The sequence below is a fragment of the Stegodyphus dumicola genome, chromosome 3, assembly GCF_044657685.1.
Source record: "Stegodyphus dumicola isolate Sdum_Otavi_A_Nest chromosome 3, ASM4465768v1".
NCBI lineage: Eukaryota > Metazoa > Arthropoda > Arachnida > Araneae > Eresidae > Stegodyphus > Stegodyphus dumicola.
The window spans coordinates 187,867,798-187,877,300 of NC_140770.1; positions in this window are offsets into that span (position 1 = coordinate 187,867,798).

The window sequence follows — 9,503 nt, forward strand, 5'->3', positions numbered from 1 at the left end:
ATGATACAACGCGCAAAACTCCTGCTGAGTTATTTCTAGGCAGAAAGATAATAACTCCGTTAGATAAATTATTTTATGTGCAACAAAGAGCCCCAGAATTTAAAATGGGTGATACAGAAGCTCTATTATGATTTGAAACGACGGGGAGTAACTTATAAAGTAGGGGATAAAGTTTTAAAAATTAAGCATTCACTTTCTTCAGCACCAGAAGATAAGACTGCGAAATTTTTTCCACGATTTGAAGGACCATATGTTATAGAAAAAATAACTCACGCTGTAGTAGTGTTAAAAGCCAGAAATGGTGAAACCTGCTCCGCAAACATTGATCAAATCAAACCCTACTTCGATCGTAATAAAATGCAAATATTTTCAGATGTTTTGCAGGATCCGGCACGGCACATACGGCAGGCACAAGCTCCAGAGGTGGAAAAACGACAAGTACAAGGGCAAGCCATTAAGAGGCAGGAGCAAGTGAAAAGAAAATTTCCCCGCGGAAAAATTGAAGGTAGCAAGAAAAAGAAGCCGTTCTACCGTCCAGAAAAGAGAGTTCACGAACACCCCCAGAATGAAGAAGGGAGAAGGACAACGTATGTGAAGAGAACCAGGAGAAATGAGGGCAACTATAACCCGGCTCTAAAACGGAAGATCTACTCATCCGACAGGACTCTCCGCAGCAAATGTCGCCGAACTGCGGAAGGGCCATCAGCGGCGGAGGAAAAGTTACAAGGAAAATTTCAACGGCCAGCAACGAGGTCCAAGCAGGAACACGACAGAAGTTTCCCGGTTCCGCCAAGACCAGCTGCCATCAAAAGCCCAAGACCACAAGCAGAGGAGAAAAAGAAGGTATTCAAGGGTGACCGAACTGGAAAAAAAAGGAAGCTTCCAGAGGAAGGCACTGAAGGGCGAGCTCGTACAAGAAGGAGGATAAATCACACAACTCTCTGCAATACCTTTAAGGACTGGGCCCAGAAAAGGATGTCCGAATATCACAAAGATAAGTAAAATTTTATGTTACTTTGCAAACTTAAGTTAATCTTTCATTCTTACTGCAAGTGGCAGATTTCAAGAAGTTTTACCTCATGCGAGGTCTACCTTTATCGCCAAAAGGGCGAGAAATGAGTTGTTACCGATTTTGGTATTATGTTTTTCAATTACTCGCGCGTAAAACTAAAGTTGATGTATAATAGCGTTGTGTAAAGACTTAAATATTGTAAAAAGTTATTGTATAAATTTTATTTAAAACATTCTAGCAAGAAAGAAGTTTTAGTCTGAAAGACTTTTTGAAATGTAGTATTTCAATGTAGAAAGAATTGGCACTTGCTTTCAAAAGAATAGAAGTTAACAATGTACTACTAATGTATGTTTTCAAATGTGTAAAATTAACGGCATGTTAATATGTTCTTATATACAATGTGAACTGTTATTTTAAATGTTAAGAAATACCGTGATATGGTAAAAGTGAATGTTAAAATTTTTTATTATTCGTGTGACTGTAAAAAGACTAAAGCATGGCGAATATCTGTTAAAGGTTGAATGATGTAGTTAGGCTCTCTGACGCTACACTTTAGAGTTAGCCACTTTTAGAATAGTACCTCAGGGTTTAGCGTTGAAATTAGGGTGTGTTACGAGGTCTTGGCATGTTGAATTTTAACACGTTAGTGTTTTGATTGTAGGAGGAAGTGTGGAACACGTAGACAGAAACACATTCGTGTTTGGTGTTCTTTTATAACACATGTCAGAGAGCACGGGGAGAGATAATTAAAATAGTCATGAATGAAATAAGAATGTTAAGTGAAATATAATTATACATGTTACTTGCCATTTCATTGTGTAACATTTCATTAAACTAGTTTTCCTTCCAGATCTCTGGAAGGAACCAGATTTGAATAAGAGCTCCTGTTTGGATGCAGTACAGATGAAAAAAGATTGTGTATCCTGGGAGCTGCTATTGTAAAAACAAATTTCTTTCTTTTAAATTTCTAGTTTCTAGCGAAAAATATTTGTAAAAGATTGGCCTCGCGTTAGATTCTAGAGCTAAAAGTTTTCAACAAGGTCGTTTTAGACCTCAGTTTCAAACTAATTAACTCTGGCGGGAAGTATGTAAGGATCTTAAGTTTTACTAACGTTTATTTTATTTTAAATCTTTACTATCACTTCTTATTTTCTACTTCCGGCCAGAATTATAAGCGTTAAGGTTTTTATGCAAAGTTTGTCTGGCGAACGCCAAGTATTTAAGTTGTGGCTTTTTGCCAAGCGAGAGAGAGGAAGCAGTGAGTCGAAGCAGGCCGCTTACCTTAGAAATTACGCAGTTGCTTGTTGCCTTCCAGGCCAGAGGTTTTAATCCTCTTGATAAATTTAAACGTATTGTAGTGTTCGCAGTTCTCTGTACTACATACGCTTCCTGTTATTATAAGGCCAATCTTCCACGTTTATTATTCTAAAGTTAAATTAGAGTTTAGTTTTTTTATTTTTATACTTTTACGTTAGACCCCGAGTAGCGGGTCTGTGTATTCCGAAGTACGGAAGTTTTTGTAAATAGAGAAAAATAAAGGGTTTTGTATACCCTTCTTGTGTATCCTGTTTACTTCCCACAGTTTTGAACATAGCTTTAGTAAGCTCTCTGTTCCGAGTCAGGTCCTTGCATGTTCCCGAAGAAGGTAAGAAGGAACATTTGACGCTGATAAAGTAACCATTTCTAATTCCTAATTCTTCTTAAATGATTTTTTAAAAAAAACGCCTCCCAAAACTAGCCACATTTACAAAATTTGTGATGAAAGTTCAAGAAGTTTTATCAGATTTTGAACTTTGTTCTGGAGATTACATTTTAGGCTAAACTTAAAAAATCCAAAAGAACCACTGTTCTTTATTCTTGTTTCTTTTCTCTATCAACAACGTAAAGAAACCTCTAAGGGGAGTCATAACCTTCACACATTAAAAAAAATCGAATTTTATATTTTTGTATTTTTAGAAATTGTAAACATTTCTGAGTCTATTAAAACAAACGGCGTTAAGATAATCGAATTAGAACCTTAAAAATTATGAAATAAAGAAACAGATTTTGAGGTAAATATTGCCAGATCGGGCATTTAAATCATCACTTGACGTTTGTTTATATTTGTACGCGCAGATGCTTACGAATGTTCACTCGTAGATTGCTTTAATTTTTACTGTTAACATCATGTATATTGGTAAAATTGATAGCATCGGATACATTCAGAAAACAATGGGCACTAGATTACGAAAGCAAGAAATGAAGGGGAAGCAACTTAGTGACGGTAAAACTCTCAGTGGAAAACTTCGCCTTAGGGATGATATAAAACAGTTGACAATTTATTATGGAAATGCTATTAGAAAACATTGCAATTCTGTAAAAGATATGCAAAAGGCGGTGTGGGCAATATTTTACCACAAACGTTCAACCGACGTGGAACCTACTCACAATTTTTGCCCAACAGGGGAGGATTCGGGGTGCAAAAATTCAATTCCACCACCTGTAATGGATGCTATCAAAGATATATTTAAAGGTGTTAGTATGTCATTATTACTAAAAAAGTGTTTAGGAGGACAAACACACAGTCCAAATGAATCATTGAATGCTTTGATTTGGAAATTGTGTTCTAAAAATTCCGGGTGTGGTTATAATATTGTAAAGACAGCAGTAAATGAGGCAGTTATTATATATAACGAAGGTCAAGCTGAGCGATTGCATACTAGGAATGAACTTGGATATCGAATTTGTGGTAATGCAGTCAGGTTTGCAGCAGATACTTATCAACGTCTTATTAAGTCAGCCGAAATAAAGGCAGAGATGTCTACAATAGATGCTTGCAAAGCAAGAAAAGAAGCCAAACTTGTTGCAATAAAAGCTTGTTGAAGAACAGGAGGTTATGGTGTATGCAACTGGGCAGTTTTAAACTGTTTTAGTGTTATTTGAGAGAAAATGTATTGAAAATGTTGAAACTTTAAAACCATTTTTCTCAAAATGGTGATTTTCATACTTGCGCGCACTCTTTAAACAATCTGTCATAGCTATTGATTTAAAAATTTCAGGGTAAGTACATAATGATATTGCTGAAAAACTGAACCTACAATTTGCTTTGAAAAATTAATTTTTAAATATTTATATTTTAAAAAGTTTTACTTAAAAATGTTTTAAAACTTTTTCTGTTTTCTAAGATCGTATTGAAATGGTGTTAATATTCTTTGATATTTTAAAATTTAAATAGGTGAAGAATCATAACTGATGATGTTTCATCACAAAATTGTAAAAACTATTGCTGTAACTAGATTTGTATTACTGTCAGTTTGCGCGCAGTGCTTTAGTACAAATTTTAAATTTTGGGGGGAAATACAGATTGTTTTTTCTTATAAAACAAATTCTTATACACTATTAGTAAAATAAATCAAGAAAAATAATTATCTATGTATAAAGATGACAGACGGAAAATTTCATATATCTATGACCATAACAATTTGACGTATTAAAACTCGAAAATCAGTCAAAATTCTGTGTTGCGCAAAGGTGATGACTTGACGAATTTTTCCACATTAATATCACTTGATCATAATGTACATGATGTTCGCAATTTTCATTTAAATATTTTGATGGAGTAAAAAATATATAACAAGGCAGTGAGTGCTGCTGTTGAAATCGTAAGTTTGAATACTTTATCTAGAGAGAAAATCTTTCTGAATACTTTATCTTGAGTAAAAGCTTTTTCTGAATATTTTATCTAAAATAAAACTATTTTCTTTTCAATTCAGTTATGTATGATAATTATAAACCTTATTTTCTTTTACTTGCCGCGATGATCCACGTATCTAACCTCAATTAAAAAAATGTTTCTCTCGAAGAGTGTCGCCTGAGGCGAAACGTCCCCCCTTTCCCCAAATTAACGCTACAGACAGCCATCCCTTCTCATACGAAAATAGCTATTGCGTGCTTTGCCATAATCATGCATACCAACCATCGCACACTTCTTTGCAAGCACTAGAAATACCAGATAAAATTTCTTTGAATCCATGTTTATAGTTAAAATTGTTGCAATCATTTTGTGAGGATAAACCTAGTTAACTTTAATGCTGTTTAACCTCTACTATTAACATAACTACTACATACGTAACTATATGAATCTTAACTATACTATAGAGTAGCATACTTAAGATTATTAGTTAAGTTATTAGTTAATTTTTACTATAGAGTAAAAAATTAACTAAAAGTTTTATTAGAGCTACGTCTTGCAGATATAACTAAAATAGAACAAAACTAATCCTCCGCTATTGGTTTGGATCCCAGAAATATAAATCCTAAAATACGTGTAACACAATCAACAACTTTAATGCCTTTAACCTGGATGCAGATATCCGAGGCTTTTAGCTCTGAGCGCTAACAAATTGAAAACATCATTCATCGAAACCATATCGACATGTAGGTGAACGATTCTGAAAAGGAGAGCCTGCTTTTGGCTCTTTGCCAAGGTTGTCTCCCTAAACTGCAAATTTGTTCACTATTTAAACTCAGTCCAATTAGAATTCTGGTAAAAGCTGTCGAAAGAAACAGAAACTACAAGAAAGAATTCAAATAAATTTCTCAGTTAAAATAAGCCTTACAGTTATTCAATAAAAGCGTTGCATTGAATTTCTCGCAATTTTTCTTTTCGTAACTTTTGCCCAAAGAAAATTCTTCTTCAAAATTTCATCAGCTAGCATGAACCAGGCCTTAATTTCTAAAATTAGAAGTGCCAGAGCACTATGGAAGAGAATCAGAAAACAAAACAAAACAAAAAAAAAAAAAAAAAAAAAAAAAGAATAAATAAATAAATAATAATAATAATAATAAATCCTGAAAGGTTTCAGGCTTAAAATTACATCCAAAGGGACACTTTTTAACATTTTGTGTGTTACCTTTATTTATTAAATATCATGTTCTTTGCACTTAAACCATAAAATTCAGTTCAAGAATAATATCGCAGAATAATTTTAAATCGAGCATACCTTTAGATTTTCTGATACACAGTATCACGGGTTGGAGATAAAAATGTATTTTTCCCCATACAGTGTTGCCTTTGTAATTCCTGAATTTGTTACTCAAAAATTCGTTAAAGTTTTACAAAATATGAAATCGATAATAAAACTAATTCCAAATTTCAAATTTTGGGCTTCCAGATTCCCATGTTCGCAGTAGGATTAAGTCATTCAAAATTGAATGGCTCTAGGTAACGTTGTTTTATCACATTGCGAGAAACATACACACATTTATGCTGATTCCTCATTATTTAATTTCTTCAAATATAATACAGAGCGATAATATTTGGTAACAACAGTTTGAAAAGTGAAACGGACATTCAGAGTGATTCGACGCGAAATCGTAAAAAGAAAACAATAGTCCCTCAGGAACAAAACCGCTTTGGATTCATAAAATAATTAATAATTAAATAATTAATTATTACAATAATTATACATTAATGATAAGAAAAATTAAATAATTAAAAACGAAAATTTAATTAAATGCAAAGAGATAAATAAAAATTGAATAAGTTATTAAATAAATGCTAAATAGATAAATATTAAAATAAAGCGTTGGAATTGCGCCTGGAATTTAAATTTCACACAAAAACTGAGAAATAGTTCCATTGGTTTCCGGTTAATTTAACCTGTGAATATAATGTACTATTTCAAAGGATGATAGAATGAAGACCATTCCTTTTTTAAGCACACCAATGAAAAACGTTAAAATTGTTAACGCGTCACAATTGAGACTAGAGACAGTGCTACAAACAGTAACAGAATATAGAGAAAATTTAAAGAATTATGTGTTAATATGAAAACAAAAAGAGAAGAGTCCAGCATTTGAGTAGAGTCCAACATTCCATCTGACAACGATTTCCTGTCAATATAATTCTAGCTGTCAAGCAGAATGTGAAAGGGAAACAGATTTTTCCCGAATCCGAAGGTCAGCTGGTAAAAAAGCCACAAATGACATTTCTCATCCACCGTCTTTGGTTACATCTTTCTGAAGAGTCTGCAGGTCCTGTTTACCACGAGAAAATACTGAAAGAAAAGTTTAAACGCTGTCATAAATTCATCGTACTTTCAGGAGAATAGGTCTTTCATCATGTGAGTGGAAGCTTTTTCTCCCTTAAAAGTCCCGACCTCCGACTAAGAGTTTGCTTCCCAAAGAAAGAGAGGATGCATTCAGAAGTTAGAATCGATTTTTAATATAATTTTACTATCAAAAATTAAATTTTCGAGATCAGATGTATGCTGAGTTTGTTGCTAAGTCACGTAAAAGAAGTGCCGGCCCCTTTTTTATTCAGGGAACCGGTGCGCTCCGGCTAGAATTATGATTTATCCCAGAAACTAAGAAGTACCAGAGCTGGACTCCGGCGCAATTTAAGCTCTGACAAGAACAGGTATTGATGCATACCTTTTGCTAAAAAAATAATATGGAGTGAAGTTTCATAGTTCAATAGAGGCATATAATTTAAAAATTTTGTTTGCCTTTTCGTTTTATCTTTTATTTAGTCTTTCGCAAAATTGTATCAGCTAAAAAAAAAAAAAAAAAAAAAAAAAAAATTCGTAGCGCTACCAATTTTGTTCTGTTCATTAATCATGTAATGCATTATCGACATCGAATTTAGTAATTGAATACAAAATGTAAAACATAACAGAGTAGAGAATTAGAAAACGTCATGGTGTTATTAAGAGTCTCATCTTAACTTATTTAATTTGTTTATTTAGGTTATTAAATTTCGGGTGTTTCAACAAGAATAAGCAGCCGTTATTTCCGTTCTAAAATGTACGAAAATGATTTGCTTGTGAAAAGAAGTAAATAAGGAAATCTGCAAATTATTTTCCAGAATAATAATAATAAGAAGAAAAAAAATAGAAAATTGTACTTTCTTTATGTCACTTTCATGTAATTTTCCTGAAAACTCGTAGCAATAAAAAAGTGACTCAATTTTGATAAAATGCATTTTACTCTTTTTTTTTCATGCTTTTCTTATTCAATGCTTTTGATCTTATGCGTGAAGTTTACCTTTCTCAGTAAAAAAAAAACTGCTTAAAAATTTAAGGCTTCTTTTTAAAATTTATACGTCGCCATTTTTACAGCCTAGTAAAAGAAATACTATAAGCATCAGCTTAGAAAACAACTCAAGAAAACGTTAAGTGCTCCTTTTCTTCACAAATGAGATTGGAAAAAAGGGAACCTTTTTCTTCACAAATAAGATAAAAGCAAAATAGGGAATGTGGCCAAAAAAGTTCGTAAGTACAGGGAAAAGTTTTATAATTTGTAGTGGCTGAAAAATATAATATCTATTTTTCCTTAAATATTTCCTTAGTTAGAAGATAAAATATTACGTAAAAGTTAGCTTTAATTAATAAGCACGTCTTAAAAAGACTCAGACATAGCTATATGAGTAAATCTTAAATATAATTATGCTGTCACATTGTAGATAAAACATGTATTAGGGAATGTTCTGGAGAATATCTGCATTTTCTAACAATATACAAAGAAGTTTTATGCTATACGAATTTAAATGTATGTGTTATGTACTGTTTCTAGCTCAATCCCCCAATCAGAAAAACAGCAGTAAGATTAAGAATTGGGTCAGCCCATAAATAATGCTTTTTTCTGTCCAAAAGGGACTGTTAGTCTGGAAACAAGAAAAAAAATTTAGAAACAAAATGTTTCTTAAAATTTCTCATAAATAATAATAACTGCTCAGAGTGGAGATAGTAAGAACTCATAATGAGAATAATAATAATAATAACTCATAATGGAAAAATAGCAATAATAGTAACTAACAGTAATAATAAAATTAATAATAATAGCAACCCATTCATAAGAATAGTAAATAGCAATAATATATAGTATAAACAAACATATAAATAATAACATATAAATAATAATAATAGTAACTCGTAATGAAAATAGTAATAATAACTGCTCTGAAAAAGAGATTACTGCTCAAAAATCAAAATAGCAGGTAACTGTAAATTGGTCTTCGATTGAGTATTATGCTATGAAATCAATGACAGCGTTGGTTTCTTTAATTAATGAGATTTTAATAATGATAACTCTTAAAAGTTTTCAAAGCGTAGTGAAAATAAAACAAATGAAATACCTTAAAAAGTAATTTATTCTGTTGATTTATCAATTTCCAGTAATTTTCTTTGTTTTCTTAAACTGCAGTTCATGTTACTTAATAGAAAACACGATCTTTAACAGAATAATTTTTTTTTGATATTTTTATAGTGCCTTCTATGTATTTCATTGCCTTGTTAACGTAATTCAGACACTAATTGTTTACAAACTGGAATATGATATATTACTGTTCCAATGGAATTAAGAAAAATTATTAACGAAATGTCTACCTTCTTTTGTAAATATTGCTAATGGATATTATTGGATTTAAAATGGATATTAAGAGAATCTGAACAGAAGCTTCCGTTTTCTTTATTAATTGCTACATATGCATATATTTATATGAAATGTAATT